We start from the raw sequence: 23,227 nt of genomic DNA, 5'->3' as shown, positions 1-23,227 counted from the left end.
AGCTGTTTATAAGCACGAGCTAACAATACATCGTGGCTTGAGAATAGTAACATGGATGTGCATCCATGTGTAATGTTCAGGAATTTAAGGAAAATTTCCATGATCACAAGTGTAGGGATTATTTCAAACATTACCCCTAGCTTGAACCCCACAGTGATCATACACTAAAGAACAGTGGCGTCCAAAGGGAAAGAAGATAGAGCAAAATATATAGTCGCCAACAAGTTTTAGGAACTTGTAAACCGTTCACAGGGTGAAGGTTACATCCCTAAACGATCCAGGAGATCGTCAACTCCAATAGGTCTGAAACAATGACTTATAGTTCGGGGATGAAGGTACAAATCCAACCTAAAAGAGATTGAACCTGCCCTAATAATAGGCTTCTACTTTATTCTGATTGTATTCATGTGCGCTTTCTGACTAACATGCAATCAATAGGTTTACCCTAAACCTGTTTGTCTATGTTAGTTGAATATGAATGCTTAAACAAAACAATTATTGGTGATCACTTGAATTATAATCAAATAAACCCTAAACAAGATTATTAATTATCTTATTAAGCGTGATTACAAGTACAAATTCCCTTCAAACATGCATAAAAGGTGTGATCAAGCAATAACAATAAATAAGCATAAAGCAACATAATAATTAATCACAACAATTATTATAACAATTATAAAAATAATCATAATAATAATTATAATCAATAATCATCATCATTATGTTAAAGCATAATAGCAAGATCCTAGGCATGATACTAACAAGATTAGTAACAAACCCTAGCATGTCACTAAGCAATAAAAATCAAATCTTTAACCCTAACATGATACTAACATGAATATTAGGAAAGAAAATAGGAAGCATCGCAGGAATCATAATAAGCATATTTGATATTATAACCTTTTCCCTAAGCATAATACTAGGAATCATTGTTGTTATTCAAAACATCAAGCATACTAACATGATACTAGGAATCATAGTAACAATGTAGACATGATTTCTATATCATAATATCAATGCAATCAATTAAAGCACTTAATTGGACGCCTCGTATCTCTTTCTAATAACAAAATACACACGTTAGTAATTTCAAGGAAAATAATAAACAAACAATTAAATTAAATAATTAAAATAGAGATTTGGGACCAAACCCTCAGAAATTAAAACCTTTCACGTCTAGAGCGAAGGCAACTTCGAACTTGTAGAGGAATTGTGTTTGTAAAAGGGTTGGTTTAGAAAGAGAGAGAGAATCAAGAAATTCTATATGAGAGTTGGTAGAAAAAAAAGAGAATAAGCTTTAGCTTAGAGAGCGAAGAGAATTAGAAAACTAGAGAGTTGATGATTGAAAAAGGGGAGATATGACCTCTATTTATAGAGAAAAAAAGAGGGTCGAAGACTAAGAAAAGAATCCGAATTCGAATCGAAATAAAACTCGATGGACAGTAGTTTTTGCGGATTTTGTTTTTATCATATCTTTTGATCCAGATGTCCAAATAAGGCATATAATATGTCTTTGGAAAGCCCTTGAAGTTTACTTTCCAACCCAATTAGAATCATATTTAAATCTTTTTTGATAAAAAGATATGGCGGAAATAGTGGAAGGGTATCTGTTTGGATAGAGTTTCATATCTCATTCATATCTTTTTCGTTATATCTCGGATTTAATATTATAATATATCATTGGAAAGATAATTTGAAGATCTATTAAAAAATATAAAATTTGGATAAATATTATGGGTCACAAAAATAGAATCTGAATATATTCCACATCGTAAAAAACAAGGATTCATAAAAGGAGTAGTTTTATTCAATTTCAAACTCTTTAAAACATAATTATCAATCCTAACTCCATTAGGATTTAAAAGAACCTTCTAGAGTATTCTAGGCGACTATAATCAATCCTAATATATTTAGGAATGATAATTAATAATAGGCCCTTCTCTAGATCATTGGGCCGCATAAAAAACCATACCGGGCCCAGTTTAGTATTTTTGCCATAACTTCCTCATTATTCATCGGAATTGGGCTTATAATATATCGTTGGAAAGGTCTTTTCAAACCCCATCCAAATACACTATTATTGGACCCATATTATGTACTAAATTAAACTGGAATTAACGTCTTTCATAAATAAGGTAAGAAAAGAAATATTTTCAAAAACAGAAAGAAGAGATATTTTAATAAAAACATCCTCATCACTAGACTTTTCACACTTTCACTTTGTTCGATAATCAAATGACATGAAAGATATTCATCACTGGGTTTGGTTTTGGGGAGACACATTTGGGGTTCTACATAATCCCCCACTTTGACTGAGTTTGGAGAAACGCAAGTTTCAAAAACAAAAGTCAAAGTAGCGATAGGGACGGAGAATGGTTAAGAATGTTCTGCGATCCTAAATCATTCTTGTAACGCCGACACCTGCAACACTAGCATTAGTTAAACATACAAGAGAGTTAAAAAAACGCGTGTCTTGCACCGTCTAGGACACGTCTCTAAAGTAACCGATTTCCTACTTTATTGCTGTTGTGACAACCTTCCACAATCTATGGAACGCCATCTAGCTGTTTTGATGTTCTCTCGTCTCTGAACAATGGAGCTTTTTTTATATGTCCATGCATCTCTGAACAAAGAGCTTCTTTTTCTTGAATCATAGTGACAACCTTCCCAATCATAGCAAAAGTCACCGAAGACCGCCTAATCACGAACCACCCTTCTCAAATCTCGTTGACAACCTCAACAATCTTAGCGAATGCCGTCGAAGACCGCCCATCTCGTTCTATCTTCTACAATCTTGGTGCAACCTCTACAATCATAGCAAATGCCGTCGAAGACCGCCCATCTTGTGCTATCTTCTCAAATCTTGGTGACAACCCCCACAATCTTAGTGAATGCTGCCGAAGACCGCCCATCTCGTGCTATCTTCTCCAATCTTGGTGAAAGCCTCCACAATCTTAGAGAATGTCGTCTAAAATAACCTCTCTTGAAGTCATCCTCAATTGTTGAAATAATATTCCAAAGAAAATTATCGAAGACTAATGCTTGTCGATCCTTAAAGCTTGCTTGAACTTTGCATTAGACGGTGCGTTGGCGTTTCTGCTGCTTGTAAACCAGTATGTCGGTGTCTTGGATTATGAACCTGTATTTCAGTGCTACTGAACCAGTATGTCGTTGTTTTGAATTGTATGAACCATTATGTTGGTGCCTTTGCTGCTTATGAACCATTACGTCGGTGCCTTTGATGAGCCAATGCTTAGGCGCTTTAAGTTAAGTGAGACGATCATTCATCAGGTCGATCACTTATTGCGATTGTAATCAAGATGACTACTTAATAATGTCAAATTGCTTATAGGGGCTAACTAGTTACCAAGGAACCAAAAATTGTTGTACGAGGCGAAATAACCGTCCTTAGAGGCTTCGAGCTCTGTCGTTGCTGAAATATCTCTTAGGCTAAGAATTAGCTTTGTCGCCAGACGCTGGGATCTAGCGCTTGGCGTTGAAACTTACTGCCAGACGCTGGAGTAAAGTCTTCGCTATTCTGCTCTTATTATCGATGTTGCTAGATTTCGCTTTGAACTTTGAACTTGGTCATTTCCTTTCAACTAAATCTGCTCAAATATCTTGTTAATTAAAGCTCTTCATCTCTAATTTACTGATCCATGTAATGTTGTTCATACTCTTCTCATCTTGGAAGAATCTCATTCGGTCATATTTTCGGTTATTTTTTACTATAGGACATTTTGGTGTCTACAATAAGTGATTAGGGTATAGGACTTTGGTTATCTTTCTTTGACTATAGGACATTTGGCTATAGGACTTTGGCTATCTTTCTTTGACTATAGGACATTTGGGTGTCTACAATAAGTGATTAGGGTATCCCAAATCATTGTGAGCCGTTTGGAGTGAAACCCAAGCAAAGCATCATCAAGAAGTGTACTAAAATATATGTTGAGAATATTGTTGCCTTAATAGCGATAATAAAGAAGATGTTATATGGAAAGTTCGTTGCTAAACGTTAATGATTGTAGGTTGTCAAGTTGAAGGTCTCAATTATCAAAATGAGTAGGAGCCATTACTTCGACAATAAATCCTAAATCACATATAATCCATGAAACTCTCAAATTTTATCATCTTATTGTGAAAGTGATCAGTAATGAAGATGCTAAGATTAGCAAAGTAATTTTAACTAAACCTATGCAATAAGTGAACGACAACATCACAATTGCATGAAAGAAATCAAGCATATTAGATATGGGTGTGATTTTTGTAGATGTTTTATAATGAGTGATACTCTTAAAACATTCGGAGAAACCATTTATCATAAGATGAACTATTCACGTTTCGGAGTAATTTAAAATTTCATGCAATTTTTATCACTCTGTTGGCTATTTAATTGTGGTTTAGAATTAAATAATGAGTCCATTCGATTCTTGGAATATTCAGAATAGGGTATCAAGACAAGTCTTGGTAAGGAAACACTTATTAAGTGAACGTTGAATATTATAGTCGATATTATCCCTAATCGAGGTCATTTAAATAATGGACAATTAATGACCAATTGAGATTAGTGTGTAGTTTGATTTATAGCAATGTTTCATGTACTTCAAGGACATGATTGTCATGAATCATTTGCACAGGTATTGGTTTAGAACCATATGGATCGACCTACGAGAATACCTTAAGAAATTAAAAATCGTCATAAGTATATTTCTCATTATTACTATCGGAACCTTTTTCCTTGACCATAAGTATTGTGAGCTTTTTGTTTGAGTACTAGTCCGCTTTGATGATTGTCAAATGTCTGCCGTAACAGGGGATTTAAATAGCATCACTCAGGAGGATAGGTCCTCTTAGTAAGAGAAGCTACATTACAAAACTAGGAATGTCCCCCTACTAACAATAGGGATCACGTCTTGTTGTTTACAAGGCCTCTCGAAGAGCGAGACTGTGAAAATGCATGGTCGTGCTCAGATGGATTTTAAAAATCATCTGCTTATTTACAATCAAACTCATATTTCGAGAAACATATATGGAAGTAATAGGGATGACAAATAATCTTACCCTATAATTCATGAAGAGACATGGAGAGACATAAGAAAGGGGCTATACACCGAAAGCTCATTTGTCCGGAAGGACAAGTGGGAGATTGAAAATAATGGTTTCCTTCGAACAAGTGTATTATTCTGATATTGTGTTTAGAATTATTAGAAAGCTTATATATTCATTAAGATCAAGTGATCGGAATTCCTAGGTGGAGGCTGCTTCCGATCAGTAATTTTAATGAATAATAAATATTACTGCTTAATATTGACTGAACAATTCGGGTGACACCAAAGAAATTAACGAACCGACTCGACAAATTAATTCGGAAGAAATTAATGAGTCACCCTAGTATTAAATATTTAGACGTCGGAAATTCGAGCTTGGAGCGTCATAACCGAGCGTCGGAGAATCTCAAATTTCGAGCCAAAATTAAGGATTTAGCGAGATGGGAAAATGCTTCAAGTTACAAGTAAAATCCTAGCCACGCGAAAGGCTAGTAAAGCGCGCCTAATAGAAGCGTGCCACGTGGCAGCACACATGAAAAAACTCCATGTTGCAGCACACGTGGCAAAACGCCATGTGGCAGCACACGAGGCAGCGTACGTGGCAGCCGCCAAGTGGCAACCACCACGTTGGTAGCCACCAAGTGGCAGCGCGCCACATTGACAGAATGCCATGAGGCAGCGTGCCACGTTGGCAACATGCCATGTGGTAGCGCCACGTGGCAGCGCGCCATGGTGGCGGCACGTATAGAAAGGGGCTCAACGTTGGGTGGCACATGGTTAGTTCACAATGCGTGTGAAATGCCTTGGGGACCAAGTGAGAAAGTGGTCCTCACCTAACCATGTGACAGTTGTTACTTGTTCCTTGGTTTATTTAACTAAGGGTTGAAATCATTAACCTTTCCATGAGGGATCTTTTTGTGAAAAAGTCACACATTGAAAGATGAGAGGAATTCACAAGCTATCCTTCCTTATAAATAGCCAAAGCATGGCTTGAGGATTCTTTGCTTGAGTAGGAGTTCAATAGGGCATTGCATTTGCAAAAACCATTAAACTCATATAATACTCGGGTTTTGGTCAGGCCTCGCTAACCTCGAAACAACGGACCTAAAATTCGGAAGTCGTTTTTGCGGGTGGATTTCCGTTGGAGGCTCTCGTGTTTTCGGGGCTAAGCTTTCAAGTAAGGGCCTATTCAGCCGGGCGAAGCACGCGTCAAAGGTAGATTTCCTATTTTTCCCTTTGTGATTATTTTATACTTTAGAGATATTAATTATTGCGAGCGTGATCCTTGGCTCGGGTTTATTTCCGCGGTGATTCAGAATTACCAAACCCCAACATAGGAATCAATGAAGCTCATGAAGGCATGCCCGGCTGTAGAGTTGACCATGTTGTTGATTTTTAAAAGCGAGTAATTGTCCTTCGGACATGCCTTGTTCAAGTCAGTGTAACCTACACACATGCGCCAGGTACCATTTGGCTTCTTTATAAAACATTGTTTGCAACCTAATTAGGGAAGTTACATGGCTGAATGAACGTGGCGTCTAACATCTTTCTAACCTCGGCTGTTGCAGCCTGACATCTCTCCTCACCGTGATTTCTTTTCTTTCGCCGTATGGGCTTCATTTTCATATGAACGGCGAGTTTGTGGACAGCGAGATCTAGACTGATAACTGGCATCTCTTCCACTTCAAAGGCAAAGATGTGTTTGAATTCCTTTAGTAGAAGGTGCAATTCTACACCCAACTTTGCAAAAGCTACCGTCCCCACCATAACAAATTTCTCTAGACGGCTATCGTCTAGAGGAATATCAATGTGATCACCAGCAGGCAGGGGAAAAAGTTCATGTGATCGTTCCTCGGTTAGTTATTGCTATTACTTATTTTTCATCGCCACCAGTTGATCTAGTTTTCTTTTCTTGGCGGTTGGTAGGGTTGGATCAGGATCTTTGACATCTTCAAGGTCTATTGTCTCTTTCCCCTGTCTTGCTGCAGCAGCCAGGGGTTTGATGTTTAAGAGGTAACACTCCCTTTCTGTCTTCTGATACCCATTTAGGGAGCCAACAAAGCCACCATCCTTTCATTTTTCAGCAACTGCAGACCCGGGATGATGACGGCCTTGCACACTTTTAGACTGGGACGACCTAGAAATAGGTTATAGGTAGTTAACTCTTCAACCACCAAAAACCGAACGACCATATAGCGCCCTTTTATCTTATCTCTCCAGCCGAATGGGTAGATCTACCTGCTTGACTAGGTGCATAACTTCCCCTCCAAAACTAACAAAAGGATAGAAGACGCTACGCATGCTATCAGCTTTGTATTTCAACCTGGACAAGAATTTGTAGCTGATGATGTCAAAAAATCTACCAATGTCTATCGAGAGCCCACCTTTTGATGGGCAACCTTGCATTTAATGACGACAAGGTCATCATGTGGCCGGTGGACTGAGCTGGGTCTTTTTCAATGTCCGAACTACTAGTAGGCTAGGCAGTCTTTTTGGATAACTGCCCAGGTTTGTCTTTAGGGTAACTTTTGAATTGAGGATGTAGGATTTCAACACCCCTTGATCAGCTAAACGGTCTAATAGCTGCTTGAGGATATAACAGTCGTTGGTGATACGGCCGATGTCTTCGTGGAAATGGAAATATATATTTTTGTTCCAATTTTTAGCAGAACCCTTCGTAGCCGCAGGTTTCTCAACGGTCACTCGGTCCTTTATCTATATTAGCATGCAGTGGTAGTCTTTTTTAAACTTGTACCTTTGGACGTGGTTTAAATTCCTTCTTTTTCTTATAGGACGGCTAATCAGAGTCATCAACTACCTAGATCTCTTTTCTCTGTTCAGCTTTGGAAGCTAGCTGAGCAGACTGTATCTCATTTTATTTGTCGGACTTCTTGGAGTCTAACAAATTACTGGACATGCAGAGGTCGATTGGTTGTGTAAAGCTTTCAACCTCTATCAGCACCTCTTGGAGGGTGAAAACCCTCTTTCTGACGAGGTCAAACTTAAAGGTTGACCCGTCCTTCAGAACCTTAGAGAAGTAACCGTAAGCAACTTCGTCAAACAATCCTTAAATTTGGATTCTCACCAGATTGAACTGTCTAACGTAAGAGAAAAGTCCTTCTCTCTCCCCCGCCATATGGTGCTCAAGTTGAGACTTGTTTTCTTGGTAGGGATGTTTATTGAGAAGTTTAAAGCAAACAAGAAGGCAAGCCTCTTGAAATTATCAATACTTCTGGCTGATAAGTTACCAAACCATTGTTTGGCTATGCCCTTCAAGGTAGCCAGGAAACATTTGTACCACGTGGCATCATCCAACCCCTGTAGGTACATGAGGTTCGTGTAAGCCATGAGGTGATCTTTAGGAATGATGGTACCATCATAGGCACTAACCAAGACATTCTTAACTTTGGCCGACTATGCTGCCTGAGTTATCACCCTAGTGAAAATAGAAGGTTGTTCACCAAGTTTGAGCATTCGGAGCTACCAGTCCAAGGGTTGGACGTTGTATGCCGCCTATCCTCCAAGGAGGGTGGACTGCATGTAAGGTAGGGCATATTGCTCGTATGGTGTTTGAGGCACACACGGAGCTGACCCAATCATCTGAGGGCCTAGTGGACGGATTTTCTGCCTATATGGCTCTCATGCAAGAATTAAGTATTCCTTGCTGAGGTGTTTAGGAAGCTCGATGTAAAGGCTGACTCAGACAGTTGCTAGTTTCTCTTCTACTCGATGACGTGTCAAACATTAGAGAATGATTTTTTGCTACCATCCGGTTGAACTTTTCGGATGACCTTTCTTTTGTCCGTCTAGGATAGTAGGAATTTAGACTAGTTAATTGCAGGTGTGAACTTCTCCTTTTGATGTGAAGTAAGCTTCCTTTCCCTAACTGGCTTTCTCCTCTTAGCTTGAGAAGTCTTCTTAGCCGACTAATCCTTGCTAGAGCGTGCTTTCCTTTTGTTGATAAGGTCCTTGATCTCCACCTTGAAACTAGTCATGAACTTCATGAGTTCATCCCTAGTAACGGGAGCAGTCCCTCTTGACGACTAGGCTTCCCAAGTCAGTGGTCTAGCTAGTAGATTTACTTGGACCGGCTTCATTAGTAACCCGTTCTAGTTTATCCCTGAAGCGGATGGATTTAAAGATGAGTGACCTATAAAGGGCCATACGGGTTTTGAATTTATGTCGTTGTCTATGTCATGGTCTGAATAGACCACCTCGTCAATCCAAAGCCGAGTGCGTTCAGGTGGTAATACAAACTCTAAAACTATCTTAGAGGTACTCTCCCCACAGACGACACCAAATGTTTCGGGGTTTTTTTGGTCCCTTAGGAGAGTTACGTCACTAAGTCTGTAGTCTTTTGTCGGTACCTGCAAAAAAATTGAGACTTTGGGTGGTAAGAGCTATGCTTTCAACGATAAAGCTAGAATGTGCATGGAAAAAGATAAAAAGTGTTAAAAGGGAAAAGTGAGGTCTTCTTAGATTCACAGATCAGGTGTTTTCTATGATGTGAGAGAATGTAGGTAGAATGAATGTGCCCCATAAATGGGGAAAATCTCCTTGTTTATAGGGTCGTTAAAAATATGTGCTCATTAGCTCATTCTAACCTAATGAGCTGCGCTGAATTGTGACTTTCTTGAGAATTAGGCCTTGAACGCTGTTGATGTGCAAAAAACTAGTTCATTATCTAATCAAATTTATAATCACTTAACAAACCTAAATACAAGTATAGAGGTAAGTCAAGGGTCGAACCACTAGGAACGGTATTGTTCAAGTGTTTCCAGTCAATACCTAAGCTAGGTCGAAGTTAAGGGTAAAAGTAGGGTAACTAATACTAATAACTACCAAAACCAAGAACCAAACAAATAAAACAGTAAAGAACGGGGATCAACATGCATTCATGATAATCAAGCTAATTAGGGAATGAAGCAGTGCAAACAATGTAAATACAAATAGTAGGAGTAATTAGGAGCATTCAATTAATCATCCTCGTACTCTCTAAACTAGATTTCTCTAGTGCTAAATAATACGAAGAAACATAATCAAATACTCAACCAATTATGATCAAATCGATATCAAGTGGTCATGTAAATCAATTCAATCACAAAATCAAGTTTAGCATCATGGTTAGCTACTCCAATCATACTAGATAATATGCAAACCTCTATTAATCAAATTAATTATTACACAAGACCTACTCAAATTCCAAATCTAGTGGCCAATCCAGAAATTTGAAAATGGGGGTCCAAAATTTTTTAAACTTATATAACTAAAAAAATTGGAGACGTTGATATTATTAATGTTTCTATATTGCATAATGTTTTTACTTTCTAATTCATCTTTAGCCTTTAAGTGTACATAAATGTTTTGTTCTTTTAACATTGCAACATGGTGGTAGTAATCACTCTTTTCATTTTTCTTATTACACAATTTGAACCTTTAAAAAAAACTTTAATTACGAGTATGTAACATTTACAATAACAATAACCCCAAATGATTATTTTTCCTTACGTATAAACCAAATAGAATTAGAATGGGAAAGAGCAAACGCTGCAACATTTGAAATCCGAAAATAATATATTATTTGCAATTTGAAATGGAGAAATAATGTATGATTTATCTTTTAGGAAATTAACTTTTTAGAATGGGAGAGCATAAACTACAATATGAAATAGATTATTTTTAACACACCTTAAATTTCATAATTCTAATGCAAAAATAAAAGGGATGCAAGTGCTCCCCTTGTTGGCCAAAGTGTTCCACCAATGTGGCCAAATCAATCTTAACAATCAATCATACATATTTACCCAATCCCTAGAAAAACAACTACTCAAGAATCATCATCAAAACCAAATCAACGAACATGAAATTAACTAAATCAATAAAGAGAAAAGAGAGTAAGAAATGCTCATTGATTTATTATGGAGATTTTCAATACAATTGTCACCTTGAATCTTCAATCTCTCAAATAACCATTGAAATCCATCACTTTCTCTCTCTAAAACTACTCCTAAACTAACCTTAGATCTAGAGAGAGAAGCTCATATGAGCGTCATTATGACGCTTAAAAGAATAAGATTTAGGTCCTTTTTCTATATTTTCTTTCTCTATTTTCATTTAATTTTCTTAGTTTTCTTTAATTTTTCGTTTTAATAACTCTTTTCAATTCGGTTTTCGATTAGTTTTTATGAGTTTTTCATATTTTTAGTTCTTAATCCGTAGTTTTAGTTTACTTCTATTTTATTTTGTTTTCTCCTCTAAATTCACGTCTTTTGTATTCATTGATTGTGGGTGGATCAACGTCGGAGGCTTCGTAATTTTAAAGCTAGCTTTCAAGTAAAAGCCCAAGCGGTTGGGCGAAGCACGCTCCAAAGGTAATCGTTTTATCTTAATCATATTTTCGAAAACGTGTTAAAAGCCGGTTTGGCGTCCAACCCCAGGCCTTGGCGCCTGGAACCAGGATTGGCGCCAAACGCCAGTCATTGGCGCCTGGCGCTAGCCAATGGTCCTAGCGCCAATGAGCCAGGGCCGACGCCAAGTTGTTTATGTGATCTTCAGGCTCTGTTTTGATAAATTATGTTTTTTGGCCGATTTTCTCTATAAATATCGTATCAGAAAATTCCGTTTTGATTCACCAATCACCAATTATCTCTAATCACCAATTATCAAATTTCTTCATCTACAATCTACCATCAATAATCATCAACATTCTCCAATTCTCTTTATTCATCATCTTTCTTTCATCCATTCTCAATAACATTAATCTTTTAGCATTCTGTCTTTCTTGCTTTTTCATACAAAATTCCGCATTCACAAGATCTTGATACACCTAGCCATATTCGAAGTTGCCTTCGCCATAGACGTGAAAGGTTTTAATTTCTGAGGGTTTGGTCCCAAATCTCTCTTTTAATTATTTAATTTAATTGCTTTGTTTATTATTTTCCTTGAAGTTACTAATGTGTGTATTTTGTAATTAGAAAGAGGTACGAGGCATCCAAGTAAGCACTTTAATGGTTTTATTGATTTTATGATGTAGATATCATGCTTAGATTGTTATGATATTTCTAGTATCATGTCTAGGGTGTTTTTAATATCAAGTATGATTAAAAGTACGATGCTTCCTATGTTCTTTCTAATATTTTTGATTATGATTGATGATGATTATTCATTATGTTGCTTGATATGCATATTATTGTATATTGTTATTGCTTGATCACCTTTTATTGCAGGTTAAAGGGAATTGGTATTTGCAATCACGCTTGATAAGATAATTAATAATCTTGTTAGGTTAATTGTGATTATAATTCAAGTGATCGCCAATAATAGTTTATTTGTGCATTAAATTCAACCAACATAGATTAAACAGGTTTAGGGTTAATCCTATTGATTGTATGTTAATCAGAAAGCGCACATGAATACGATCAGAATAAAGTAGAGGCCTATTATTAGGGCAGGTTCAATCTCTTTTAGGTTGGATTTGTACCATCATCCCGAACCCTTATTTGGTTCATGACCTTATGGAATTGGCGATCTCTTGGATCGTTAAGGGGTGTAACCTTCACGTCGTGAACGGTTTACAAGTTCATTAAAAACTTGTTGGCGACTCTTTTGCTCTATCTTCTTCCCTTTTGGACGCCACCGTACTTTAGAGTATGATAACAGTGGGGTTCAAGCTAGTAGGATTTTAAAGGCTTGAAATTATTCCCTACAGTTTTTGGCGACTCCACTTGGGAGGATTTTTATTTTAATTCCTGAATTTGTTTCGGCAATGATGTAGAATGAGTGGATGAGACTCGAAAAGTTCTAAGTATTTCATGTGCGTAATTTTGATTAACATTATTGTCATATGCATAAAAAGGTTCTCATTGGAAAGACCATCCGTAATGAGTGAAAAACATAGGATTTTACACGTAGGAAATTTGAGAAACGTCTTTCACAACTTGGACTGAAATAACACAGCGCGAAACTGGATGATTTTATTGAGCACAGAAAGCTGCTGAGGCATGTGGGAAGTAGCGTCAGGGGCCATAGCTTGGCGCCATACTTTTAGCCGTAGCGCCAGACGCCAGTATTGGCGCCAGGCGCTACGGTTAAAAGTTGGCCCCAGTCTCTGTTTGCTGGCGCCAATTTCCCCCAATACCGAGCCAGAAATATGCGTTCTAATTTCGACCGGTTTTTCGTATTGTTTGCTCGATCCTACTTCCTGATTGAATTTTTTCTCATTTTTCTAAAACCCATATGTGTTCTACATATGGACATAACCCTCTAGGAATTCATGCTCTATCTACCCGATTGAACGCTCCTGGCAACAAAGGGTACATCTGAGATGTTGAATTCACCAAACCATGGAAGCGAGTTTTTTCTAAAAACTTGCGGTGTTCTATCGACACGCGTTAACCCTTCACGGTTAGGCTTCTACGCGGTGCATCTGAACAATTAACCATGGACCCTGTTTGACTACACCATATCCCGAACTTTAGAGAACTAGAGTCATGGTTAGGTTGCGAACTCATTGCATCATATTGTGCCTACTTGACTAATTGTGCATTATTTGTTGTGCATATATTTTCTATGCTTCTCCTAACCGTTTGTTGATTTGTGTTGAGGTTATAATTAATGACTTAAAGAACTTTCCCTAATTAATTAATTAATTCGAGTCAATAATTTTTCTTCTTTTAATCGGAATCGACCTAGTACGACTTTAGGCATACCCAAGTTGACTAATAATATCGAAAACAGTCCCAGATCGAGGCTCCAATGTTGGTGCAAAAATTTGGGCTGTAGTGCCACTGTATGGTGTGTAGCGCCAGACATTTACTAAAAAGTCTGGCGCCAACCACCATATTGTGACGCCAGTCCTGACGCTTGGCCGACAGTTCGGATTATTTGTCGAGTCATCACCTAATGTCTAATTATTCAGTTTCCTGTTTAATTCGGTTAATTCTGCTTAATTGAATCAATATTCGAGTTTAGGCACTAAGTCCCATGGTCTTACACAAGAGTCCAAACATGTCACTTACACTCAATACACACACTATTACACATATCTTGACCATGATTAAGGGAGTCTTGTGTGCGCGCGTTATTTTTCGTCATTTTTTTTTTGGGTGGTAAGTCGGATATTAATCCTCCAATAAATAATAGTACAAAAGTTCCCTAAACACATGTACATTATTGCTCCCCAAAAATATGCATACTTTTTCTTTTATTTAAACAAAAGCCATAAAGTCAAACTGATTCGAGTCAAGTAATTAAAACGATAATTGGCTTAATCTACAGTGCGTGGTCAAGAAAGGAAGGACGATTAATCAAAGATAACCTCTTCGTACAAGTCCAACTTTTCGACAAAACTATAGCCCGCAAGAGGAAAGCAAGAGTTATAATGGCGACTCAGGAAGAAGTTAACGATATCAAGAACTAATTGGCTACTGTAAATGAGACACTAAAGCTTCTCGCACTTAAGATCAAGGATCTCGCGAAGCAACAACAGATGGACCTCATGCAAGAAAGCCTAAGCAAGTTGTCCAGTGACTACAAGTTTCAAGAACTCACATCCCAAGGGGTCTCGCTGGATAAGGATCTTCTTCCGCAAAAGTTCAGTGCCAACGACATCCCAAAGTTTAGGGCAATCGACAACCCCTACTTCCATCTAAAGGCATTTGAAACAATAATGAGTATCAAGGGTATCGATAAGAAAATTTTCCCTTCTCTGTTCTCGCTATCTCTCGAGACCGTTTGCCAACAATGGTTCTTTTCTCTTGAAAAAGAAAAGACCTCTACCTGGGAATCCATAGCAAACGCTTTCGTTGATAGGTACAAGTGCAACGGTCAAGTCAAAACTGACCATAGAGAACTTGAAATTCTCAAGTAGAAGGAGAATGAAGGCTTAACATCTTTCTTTAACAAGTGGAGAGAAAACTCAGCTAAAATGATTGAGGTACCAAGTGAAAAAGAGTCTGTGAGATTGTTCATTAAAAATCTCCAAGAAAAATATTCAAAACATCTTAAATATCAAAATAACCTTCATGCCTTTAAGGCTGTTTATGATATTGGGATTAATATTGAAGATGACTTAGCTAAATCTAAAGCTGCCAACAATAACTCCAACAGTGGCTGGAAAGGAAAGAAGAACGACAATCCTTCTACTTTCAAAACCGCCCACTCAAATAATGTTAGCACCTTTAATCTAGGAGAAGTCCTTGCCATGAACAACCAAGGACAAAAGAAACTGTTTAGGAGAAACTTCACTCCTATTGGCATGAGTTATGACACTGCGTTTGATTGGCTAAATGCAAAAGGTCTTATAACTCCCATTGGACCATTTGGAGATCCACCAGTCGAGAAAAGGTCGCCTAATTGGAACCCCAATGTACATAGCAAGCATCATCAAGGTAGGGGCCATTCTACTGAAAGCTGTTGGAAACATAAGGAAGTTATCCAAAACCTAATTGACAGTAATAAGATGTCGTTGCCTCCTGCCAGTAACAAACCGAGTATTGATAATGCACCTCTAGCTCACACATTGGTTATCTCTGATGAAGAAAGCAAAGTCGACCCCTCATCTCTCATTAAGCCTGTCAAAGTGACCGAAGAAGAAGAAGAAGAAATCTTTTTCGATGTCGAGGATAATCCTCCAAAACTAGCAAATGAGGTAGAGATACGAATACTCACACTATATCTGAGGGAGACATCACAACTGTTACATGAAACTCTCAAAATTCTGAATGAACTTCGCAAGGAATATGATCAAGAACCTAAGAGAGAATCCACACCAGTAAAAACGACTTATGAGGCAAAATAATTTCCCTTACAAGTCACCGAAAGACCCAAGAAGAGCAATAAAGTTTATACTCCAATTGGGATCCCGTATGCACAAATGTTGAAAATGCTCTCCGAGAGTGGCAAGGTCAAACCTCTCGAACCAAGACCATTTGAATCATTAAATAAACAGATAGATATTACTGTCAATACCATAAGTCAGGAGGACACACCATAGAAAACTGCTTCAAATTCAAGGATTTGGTGCAGAAAATGATTGATAGAAAGGAATTAGTCCAAGTTCAACAAGAAGAGGATATAAATGTTAATGGAGTATGGGATAGTGATGAAGAAGATGTCTATCTAAAAGACATATTAGAACCTTCACCTTCCATATCATACACCACAGACGATATTTGGGCTGAAGAAGATACATCAATAGACGTCCTCACAAGATCCGGGAGAATACAACCTCCTGTTTCAACGCAACCCATGCCTACCGTACAACAAGTTCCCATACCTGTCATCGAGGACAATGACATTGTTAAACAATTCAAGAAGACAAAAGTCGAGATGAATGTATGGAAGATTCTAGCAACATCTCGAGAACATAGGTTGGCTGTGATGAATGCCTTGGATAAAATTGGGATCGGTTCGGACACCACTCCTGAGGGACTAGTTAACTTCCTCACGAGTGATCTCCCTAGTCCAATTAATCTAATCACCTTCTCTGATAAAGATTTACCCCCGGAAGGTGACAAGCACTACAAAGCGTTAAACCTTACAGTAATCTGCAAGAGAATGAATGTTCCCATGACACATGTAGACAATGGATCGGCTATTAACGTCTGTCCACTTAGGACTACAAGGATGCTCGGCATAAAGAATGAGGATTTAACTCCGTCTACACAAGGAATAAGAGCTTACGATAATACTCGACGTCAAGCTCTTGGCAAAATAACCCTAAATGTGACGGCAGGAGCAATAGAACATGCTACTACTTTTCAAGTGGTAGACATCAAAGCCTCATTCAATCTGTTGTTAGGACGCCCTTGGCTCCATGATCTGAAGGTCGTCCCTTCATCTCTCCACCAACAAGTGAAAGCTATAGTTGGAGGAATCCCCATCACCATTGATGCTTCACCAATGAGGATCAAGTCAATAGAGAATCCAATCATCAACGTGAAGCACGACAAAGATGATGAAGACCTATGGGGATTTAACGAAGAAGTCTCCTTAATCCAAGAGGATGAAAGGACATCTCTTTGCCACGACCCCCATTCCAACATGATTATCAACACTATGCTGAAAAAACAAGGACACTTCCCTGGGATGACCTTAGGAAAGAAGAAGAGGATAGCAAAATCGATAGAGTCACCTGGCCTCCCTAAACTAGATACTTTTGGACTTGGTTTCGAACCGACTCGGAAAGATCTCAAGCGAGCCTTAGACAAATTGAAAGCACGTAGGGACGCTCACATTCAAAAGAAAGTAATTCCCATGGATCGTTACCCTCTTACGCTTAATGGTCAGTTTATAAAGGAAGGAGAGGACTATCCATGCTATAAATTTCTTGAACCATTTGTTGTAAATGGCATACGACAACCAGGATTCGAAATTTTCTTGGATTGTTATTTCACTGAAGAAATCCCAATTCCCGTCCATAAGGAGAAAGCACCTCCGTGTTTTGACTTTAGCATCATGGGATTACTGTTTGGGCGAGAAAAGAATGAGTCAGTTTATGACGAAGACAACTCCTCACTCATTCAAACCGTCCTACAATGCGAAAACTTCGATCCCTCGAAGCTAATTACCCCAGCTGAAGGATTACTGCAAGGGTGGCGCAAGACTATCAAGGTGATTACTCCGAGTGGGAGGAAGATATCAATCACGACAGGACAAGGGCCAATGTTGGAAGAATCGTCAGGGTCAGAGTCTGAGTCTGAGTCTTTCCCTTTAGAATCTTCTAAGTCTTTAGTTATAACGCCTTCCCTTCCTGTTTCTATTCCTAGGATAGTTAGTGATCCAGTCCCTGAGGACATATCACTCTTTGATGTAATGATCTCAGAGTATAATAATATCGCTCATTCTCCTTACTTCTCGTGTTCTTCCCTAACTCAAGATGACGAATATTGCTTAGCTAACGATGAAAAAGATAAAGAATTTATTAAAGCAATGGAAACACTTGAAAAGAAAAAACCAGTAATTGAAGAGACTGAAACAGTTGACATCTCAAATGTTTCAACTCATAAAAGAGAAGTTAAAATCGGACTAACATTGAATAAACAAGAAAGAACCAATTTAATTAACTTGCTTAAAGATTTTATTGATGTATTTGCTTGGTCATATGAAGATATGCCAGGCATTAACAGAGAAATAGCTCAACACACTATACCATTAATGCCAGGAATGAAACCTGTAAAGCAAAAGCTACGTCGAATGAAACCCGACGTAGCACTTAAAATAAAAGAAGAAGTTCAAAAACAAATAACTGCAGGTTTCATCAAGGTATCCAAATACCCCGAATGGGTCGCTAACGTCGTCCCAGTACCAAAGAAAGATGGAAGAGTAAGGATGTGTGTCGACTATCGAGATCTAAATAAGGCAAGTCCAAAGTACGACTTCCCTTTGCCACACATCGATATTCTGGTAGACAACACAACAAATCACGCGCTCCTCTCATTCATGGATGGATACGCAGGGTACAATCAGATTCTCATGGCAGAAGAAGACATGGAGAAGACAACTTTTATCACACCATGGGGCACTTACTGCTACACGGTAATGCCATTTGGGTTGAAAAACGCAGGTGCTACTTACCAACGTGCAGCAACTGCCTTGCTCCATGACATGATGCATAAAGAAGTCCAGGTATATGTAGACGACATGATTGTGAAATCAAAAGACCGTCAAGGCCATCAAGTAGCCTTAATGAAATTTTTCGAAAGGCTAAGAAAATATAATATGAGGTTAAATCCCTCAAAATGCGCTTCTGGAGTAACCTCGGGTAAGCTCTTGGGATACGTCATAAGCTCTAGAGGAATAGAGATAGATCCAACCAAGATTAAAGCAATCATGTCAATGCCACCGCCCAAGACCGAGAAATAGATTCGAGGATTCATTGGCCGGTTACAATACATAAGTAGGTTCATATCAAAATTAACAACGATATGTGAACCAATCTTCAAAAAGCTCAAGAAGAATATACCAGTAATATGGGATGACGAGTGTCAAAAAGCCTTTGACCAGATCAAAGCCTATCTCGCAAATCCTCCCGTATTAGCGCCAGCACTTCCCGGAATACCTCTTAGGTTATATTTGACGGTTACCAAAGACACAATGGGAGCCATGCTAGCACAAGAGGTAGAAAACAAAGAGAATGCAATCTATTACTTAAGTAAGAAGATGCTCGAACACGAAACACGCTATACACCACTCGAGAAATTGTGCCTTGCTTTGGTGTGGGCCACAACTAAGTTGAGACATTACATGTTGGTGCATACCGTTTTCGTGGTATCCCGATTGGATCCACTCAAATACTTGTTCGAGAAATCAACGCTCAATGGACGTATTTCAAGATGGATAGTTAACTTAGCCTAGTTCAATGTACGGTTTATGTCACAAAAAGCTATTAAAAGATCCGTGATGTCAGACTTTCTGGCAGTCTTTCCAATATAAGACTCGACACCAATATAGGACAGTGAATTTCTAGATGAAGATTTGATGGTCACCGAAGATGATACTTGGACCTTGTACTTTGACGGAGCCTCAAACCAAAAGGGATGTGGTGTCGGAGTGCTGCTAGTATCACCAAAAGAAGAACACGTCCCAATCTCAATAAAGCTTGATTTCGACGTTACCAACAATGCTGCTGAATATGAAGCATGTGTGGTAGGCCTTGAAACAGCCGTGCCATTGGGAGTAAAGAAGTTAAGGATATTCGGAGATTCCTCTCTAATCATCAACCAAATATCTAAAAGGTGGAAAGTTAGGAGCGAGCCGAAGATGACAACCCAGTCCGAGAAGAAGATGAAGAACGAGAAGAAGAACCATGGTACACAGACATTCTCAACTATGTCACCAATGGAGAATACCCTCCTCATGCTGACAAAAAAGCAAAACGAGCCTTGAGACTTTTGGCTTCTCAATATGTACTCATAGACAACGAGCTACATAAAAGGGTACCTAATGGTCGAGCTCTCCTATGCGTAGGGAAGGTAGATGCACAAAGAATAATGAGAATGGTCCACGAAGGAATCTGTGGAACTCATATAAATGGCAAAATGTTAGTCCAGAAAATAATGCGAGAGGGGTATTATTGGACTACCATGAATAGGGATTGCCATCAATATGTAAAAAGATGCCCTAAGTGTCAAATTTTTGCCAATTTACAGCACGTTCCACCATCTTTGCTCTACACCTACACATCACCATGGCCATTCTTTACATGGGGAATTGACATAATTGGAAAGATCGCTCCTCCAGGGACAGGAGGCCATGAATTTATTCTAGTAGCGATTGATTACTTTACGAAATGGGTTGAAGCACAATCATATGCTAAACTCACCGCAAAACATGTAGCACTTTTTATTGAGAGAAATATCAAATGTCGATATGGAGTCCCACATGAAATGATAAGTGACAATGGAACTCACTTTCAAGCCGAATGTGAAGAATTGCTACATAAATATGGTATCCAACATCGTCATTCGTCCCCTTATAGACCTCAAGCAAACGGAGCAGTCGAGGCAGCTAATAAAAATTTAAAGACTATCATCGAGAAAATGACAGAAAATTACAAGGATTGGCCTGACAAGCTTCACTTTGCATTGTGGGGTTATCGCACGTCAATCCGTACGTCAACAGGAAATACACCATTTTCTTTGGTATATGGAATGGATGTCATACAACCTGTGAAAGTAGAAATACCATCTCTACGTATTGCGCTAGAAAGTAAACTCGATGAAGTCGAATGGACTAGGGCACGATATGAAGAATTGATCCTACTCGACGAAAAACGACTAGAAGCTCTACATCACACTCAGTGTTATCAAACTCGTATGGCTAGACATTTTAATAAGAAGGTCAAGACAAGAAATATCAAAATAGGAGATTTGGTATTAAAAGCACTAAGGAAAAATGTTTTAGATCCAAGGGGAAAGTTTAGACCTAATTGGTCTGGCCCCTACATTGTCAAAACATTCCTGTCAGGTGGTGCAGCAAAATTAACTGACATGGAAGGCAATGAATTCTCAAACATGACCAATCTTGACCAACTTAAAAAATACTACCCATAATTACTTGAGTAGGACACTCAAGAGAGTTATGTTCGGCCTAATTCCTTAGGAGAGGATACGTAGGCAAGCCATTACGGGTGCGACCACTTTATTTTTCGACATCTCCGCATTCCAGAATCCACAAAAAGTCAATAAAAGTCGGAAAAGCAACTGGCGTCGCAGAATAGAGCCTGGCGCCAGCGAAAGGCCATTAGCGCCAGACGACACTATTGGCGCTTGGCACCAGACCTCAATATCCGGCGCCAATTCGCAATTATTGACGCCAATTCAGTAATAAAATCTTGGCGAAGTTCGGTGTTTTTCGGAAAATTTTCGACTTCCGTACTCGAAGAATTTCTGGAAAATAAATTTTTTCGGTTTTTCATTGCTTTAATAAAACAAATTTATAGTAACAATTTAATTGAAAGCTGAAATTTCATTAATAAAATAAAACTGCATTGTTAATGGAATTTAAATAAAGCTGAAATAAATTAACTTTAAATAAAAACTAAGAATCTAATAAATCGAAAGCTAAGCAATGTTCTAATCTTTCTTGTCCTTCTTTGCTCTTTTCCAATTCTTTTCTGCCTCCTCCTCTTCATCCATTACTTTGGCTAGTAGGAATCCTTTAGAGGACCTACATTCAATGTTAGAATGGATTGTTTCCCCTTCCGCTAGCACCCCATGCTTCTTTTCCACCCAAACCTTTGTATGTAGTGGTAGCTTTCCTTTTTCCCTTGTATTTAGTAGAATTCTTCTTCTTAGGCATTATAGGTGTCTTGAACTCAATTCTTGCACCTAAGCGTTCCTTGGCCGGTGTCACCCTGTCACCTAGACAATTCTTCACATCAGTCCTACCCTGATCAATTGAAGACTTCTTCAGCAACCACTTCTTTACATCATTAGGCAAAGAAGGGGGAACCTTTTGGGTAATCACTTCCCATAAAGGTCTAGCGCTCCAGTACGTGTCAAATTTATCTACTTCTTGAGATATGGGATACTCATAGGGAGGACGAAGATCCCCGGAAGAAATATTTTGAAGCAAGCCATATTGTCTCTTTACTCTGCAGGGATAATAATATGTCATGAGAGACAAGCTTGGAAGACGGCAGAAAGGTTGCTTGTTAACACAAACCATCCTTTTTATTTTCCACCATGGGATGACCCACTTGATAGCAAAGTCACATGATTCAAAGACTTTCTTCCACCCATGGTGCCCAATTTTAGGGATGCGTTTCTTTCTTCTTACAAAGAAAGTGGGCGTGTAACTTTCAATGTCGTCCGGAGGGCTAATTAATCCTAGCCTTTCCATTAGCCACATCTGAAAATATTACAATAAATTAATATTACAATACAAAAATATATTAATAATTTCTGTAATTAAAAATATTATTTTTCTACCTGTAATAAAATTGGAGAACCGCGAATAGGTGCTTTTGGGTCCCTTTTCAATTCATCTAGACCAATCATAGTCTCTCCAACTATTAAAGGCATCGGATTTCTCCCTGATTCAATTTGTTCTAGCACAGTGGTTATAATTGATCGACCCACGTTAATTTTACCACTACTAAGACAATATTGATTAAGCATGCAGAATAAGAACGCCCTTCTTCTATATATGTGAAGAAATTCAGAAAGCGGTTTATCAAAATAATAGTGTGCGAATTCCTTTAAGTTCACCACGTTGCCATTCACTATCCTTGATAAATCCCTTTCCTTCAAATTAAAGAAGCGCCCAAAATCCTTATAGTAATATGCATCTACTCTAGGGATTACCACCAGGTCTATTGCAGGGAAGCCTAAAATAGCACCAAATTCCTCTGGCAAAGGGCTAATTTCATCACACCCTATTCTAAAACAATTTTTGGCAATGTTCCAATATTCTAAAGCGGTATGAATAAAGTCTATGTCTAGATCTACCCCTTTAATGCCATATATTCCCCCCAAGTGAAATAAATCCAATTCTTTTCTTTCTCTAGCATTGAGAGATCGACACCACTCATGAGAATATTGGGTGAAGGTTTTAGTGGCTAAAGACATGATTACTATTTTTTCTAAAGAGAAGAATAATTTTTTCGCTGGAATTATGTGAATAATCGACTGAGCAGGGGGCTATTTATACACAAATTGCGAGGAATTTCAACCTGA

Source organism: Chenopodium quinoa, unplaced genomic scaffold (genome assembly GCF_001683475.1).
Source record: "Chenopodium quinoa cultivar QQ74 unplaced genomic scaffold, ASM168347v1, whole genome shotgun sequence".
Classification (NCBI taxonomy): domain Eukaryota; kingdom Viridiplantae; phylum Streptophyta; class Magnoliopsida; order Caryophyllales; family Amaranthaceae; genus Chenopodium; species Chenopodium quinoa.
This window is presented reverse-complemented; position numbering follows the sequence as displayed.